At 36.9% G+C, this 4,780-nt stretch overlaps 1 non-coding gene across 1 annotated transcript; it reads left to right on the top strand.

Moving 5' to 3' along the window:
* TRNAH-GUG (transfer RNA histidin (anticodon GUG)) lies at nt 1–72 on the top strand. Its single transcript has one exon. It is a non-coding gene; the product is annotated as a tRNA-His (tRNA).
* Nucleotides 73–4,780: the final 4,708 nt, after the last annotated feature.

The raw sequence follows: 4,780 nt of genomic DNA, 5'->3' as shown, positions 1-4,780 counted from the left end.
GCCGTGATCGTATAGTGGTTAGTACTCTGTGTTGTGACCGCAGCAACCCCGGTTTGAATCCGGGTCACGGCAGTGTGCTTTTTATATATATGTATATTAAAGCCCTCCCAATATTAAAGTTTACATTTGGTGCTCTTACATATACCTATAATGATGGCAAAGCTGCAACTTAAAGTGATAAATTGGAAATTTACCAGCTTTATCATAATGCAATGATTAAGGGGAACGTCCCTTTATATTCTCATGGCTACAACATAAAAATATGTTGGTATATTGGAGTAAATTGGAAACATAGTAAGGACACCTTCACCCTCACACATTTGCAACATATAAACCAGTCATATAAAGTAATTGTGAATTTTGCTTGAATTTAGTTTTTATACTTTAATTTCTATATGCATGTATATTACTGTAGGAAAATGACCCATGGTGCACTGCCGCCTATTAAAATTTAGGACCTCCCTTAACACAAAGGGTGTTAATGCATTACACTAAAATGGAAATGTGTGGATGGGTCTTTATTATACAGTATTTATATAGTGCCGAAATATTACACTTTACAAAGCCCATAGTCATATCACTAGCTGTCCCTCAATGGGGCTCACAATTTAATGTCCCTACCATAGTCATATGTCCTTAGCACAGTGTAAGGTACTTTTTTTGAGGCAAAGTCAAATACTAAACTGTATGTTTTGGAATGTGGAATGAAATCCATGCAAACTCTATGTACCTTAAACTCAATTCTTATCAAAAATTCTCAACCACCACCACCAAACAGCAGTTGAACTGTGATGATGACATTGGCTGTAAAAGTGTCCTCAGCAGTAAATCATTGTTTTTATTTTTGGAACAGTAGAAAAAAGAAGGGAATTGTATGTAATCCAACATAAGCAGATCCAAATATAAACCAAGGTACTTATTTTTACCTGAAAACAGAAGAAATTTATTTGAATTTCTTTAAAACCCCTAACAATGTATTTCTACACATGGGATGTCACATTGGTGGGTATTAATTAAATGTTATTTGTAGTTTCAAATGTATTTATGTTTATTTACAAATTAAACATGAAACCTCCATAATTCTTTCCTCTGATAAAGCCAAGAGGCGAAAGTACCAAGAACGGAGAGAGTTACAGATTCAACAGTATAAATAAAAGAGATATATACATATGAAACAAAATTCAATGTGATTCTCTTGTAGATGTTTAGAAATGGTAAACTACATGAAAATGTGGCTTTATTGAAATCATGTTTTCAATGTGAAAGTTTGAATAAATTGTCATTAAGAATTTATCAATGTGTGAGAAAAACATCTTTTTCTGCAACTAAGATTTATTGAAACACTATAAAAACACACTTTTTTATTGATTTTTATTTGGAACATTTTGGCGGCAATACCTTGTTGACTGACTTTATAGTTTAGCAAATAACTCAAATGGGAGTGGATAGACTTTAATGTTAATAGGATCTAAAACAAATAATCATCAGTGTGCCCAACAAATTCAAATCAAACAAAATTTGGACATATTTGCCCATCTCTAGCTGCCATAACCTTCTGTTGTTTTGTGTGGGTATCCCAAAATATCCTAACTCAAGATAGCCCCCTTCCATCTTCTCCTTTGCAGTCGACCCCTATTTTTTTATGTTGTTTAGGTTCCATTTCTGTATCTTCCTGACTTGGGCACTGCATGACTCTTGGCTGTAACAGGGAATTCCAGCGGTGTAGTGGATGAATATGCCTGGTACTGGATATGCAACTCTTTCTTACATGATATGTTTTAGGAACCCCACTGGGAGCGGGTTACAATTGTTGGGCAGCCTGAAAGCAATTGTAGAGAAAAGGTAATTTTAGCAATATAAGCCAATGACAATATTGCCTTTTAAACCAATGACCCAGAATGAGGATGTAACTCAAATTACCTTTTTGCTGCACAGCTTGTCACACATTCATGATTGTATCAGGTGTGACCAAGGTTCTGCATTCAAATGATCAGCTTTACAACCAGGTTTAGTCATGGGAAATCGTATTGGACTCCTTACAGTTGTTGTAATATTTCAACTTTCTCCAACCAACCACTTTATAAGTCATTAGAGTATTACAACCAGGGACAGTTCTGGACGAAATAGGACCATTTCAAATATGAAATGGAGGGGCCAAATGCATTTCCATCTGACATAACAAAAATACTGACAGGTATAGTAAGACTCAAGGTAATTCAAGGAAAAATTAAATTCTGAATCCAATCAGATTTCTTGACCACACTGACCAGTTTTGATCCAAATCAGAATTTTTGTGTTCTGAGGACCTCTATTTCTATCATTGCAAAAATCAAAGGGTCTGGGCTTACCAGCAATGGAGTCAGGTGCATTTTTTAATTTTTGGGATAAGCAGCAAGGGAGCCAGGTCGAGGGTCTGGGTTAGCCAGAATGGGAGACAGGTGCAAATGGAGGGTCAGGCTTCACTTTCTGGCTAACCAGATCCTCCATTTGCACTTGGCTCTCTTTATGCCTAGACCAAACCGTCCACTTCCACTGGGCTGCCTTGCTGGCTTGCACTTGTTTGCTGGTTGGGTGCAAATGGAGGGTCTAAACTAAAACAGCAAAGAAGACAAGTGATGCATGTGTAGGGTTTGAGCTAAATCGCAAAGAAGCCAGGTGCAAAGGCAGGCCAGCTAGTAGGTCCTGTAATTGCAGTAACCTTGCAGTGACGACCGGTCACCCAAAATCGGTCACCCACCACCTTATTTCCTATACAGTTCTCTTACCTGTCTTTGTCATCAAAGTCATGTCATCTGTGTACAAAAATACAATCCCCTCCTATTTCACAGTACAATAATGCAAGAAGCCAGATGAAAAAATATAAGATGATATGGTCAGTTTGGGATTGCTTTAAAGAACCTTGCCAATTTCAAATGATATGGCCAGAAACAAAAAGCCTGACCTGGTGTTGAAGGTGAGGATATACCTCCCCCTACCTACCCCATATCCACCTCCCCCTTATCATAAAACGTTCACTATCAACCCCCCTCCACCCTAACTCTAATTCTACTTATCCTATCCCTATACCCCCCGTCTAATAGGGCTAAGTGTATGTATGTCTCCCTAAGTGTTTTCTTCCTTATACCCCCCAGGGTAGAGTATGACCTCCACCTTACAGATATGTATAACCCGTCTCCCACTGAACGGATACAGCGCAAATTATGCCAAAACTTACCGTAAATGGACAGTTATGTCTAAAAATATATCAGATAAAAAGAATGGAATATTGTACCGGAAGTGTGGTAATGAATATTTGCTTATATTTTTATAATGCAAGGAGCAGCAGAACTGGATATATGAAAATTTAGGTGTTTTGTTTTTGCTGTCATGCCATCTGCAAAGCAGAATGTTCTTGGTTTGTTTGCACAGCAATTAGAAGATTGTTCTCCGCCCTTCCCTCAGACTCCCTAAATTATTGGATTTGATTTACTAAAGGACTATAAGCTGTTCACATACAGACAAATTTTCCCCAGTGTAAAATTAAAATCAAGTAAATAAGACATGATGAAAGTGCACATTCCAGACTTTAGTATAAAGTGATTTGACTATATAACACTTCTTGTCATAGGGAAAAATGCCTCAAACAAACCATATACCGGTAATTATAATGACTTTGTTGTTATAATCCATTGTGCAGCACTCTTCTCTGTATTTGTGCATTACAAAACTCAAAAAAAATCTATTGAAATAAAGTTATTTAAGTTTCACTATGACATTTTACATCTTCCTGCAAGGGAAATTTAACTTAGTGAATGGGGTGCATATAAACGCAAAGACTACCCAATCACTTGCAAGGAAATCTACAAAGTTAATAGTTTTGCTTGCACATGATTAGATGAAAGTCAATCAACTTTTCTTTTTGTGTGTGGTTGTGTTAACACACTCGCATAACGCACTAGTATGAACCTCGCCTAAAGTAGACATTGCATAAAATTGGTCTACTTACAATTAAATATTTGTAGGTGTAAATGTGTAGATTTAGATCATCTTCTGCATCACCTGGCAGGCAGCTGTGGCTCACCATGGCTCTGAAATGGCCCTAAATGCCCAAGGTTTCCACTCATATAGTCAATAGGTAGAATTAGCTGGTATTGTATCCTGGGTAGTATGCTAAACTTTTGACGGGCTGGGCTTCAGTGGCAGATTTTACTGCTATCCTCTGTTTTTTATTACATTTAATAAATATTATTAACATTTAATATTATTAATCTACACTCAGCTCTCTGTAGTTGATATGAGGAATTATGGAATGAACACACAAGCTTTTTTTTAGAGAGGAAGGATGAAGCTCTAGTAAAAAAAAAGCTTTGTTGCACAACTCATTAAACTTCAAAGGTTTTTCAGAAGCCTAAGAAAATTTGACGGCTCCTCACTCTCACCAGCCGTGATCGTATAGTGGTTAGTACTCTGTGTTGTGGCCGCAGCAACCCCGGGTCACGGCAGTGTTTTTTTAATATATAATAATGCCTTTCATATTCCTTGTTTATATTTGCTAACATGGTAAATGGGAAATATACCAATGTATGTATGTTTTTACAATGGAATGATTCAAGAGAACTTTGTTTATATTCTCATGGCTTACTTAAAAAGAACCCATTCACCCATTGGAAAAAATGGTGAACACAATAAGAGCATATGCAACATCGTGTGTACTAGCTAAATCCATAACATACATACATAACTAAATGTAGCTACGTCATTCTGAGGACTCATGGTCAGATTACCATCTGCATTCCAAATA

Source organism: Pyxicephalus adspersus, chromosome Z, assembly GCF_032062135.1.
Source record: "Pyxicephalus adspersus chromosome Z, UCB_Pads_2.0, whole genome shotgun sequence".
NCBI lineage: Eukaryota > Metazoa > Chordata > Amphibia > Anura > Pyxicephalidae > Pyxicephalus > Pyxicephalus adspersus.
Note: the sequence above shows the minus strand (reverse complement) of the source record. Positions and strands in the feature narration are given on the sequence as shown.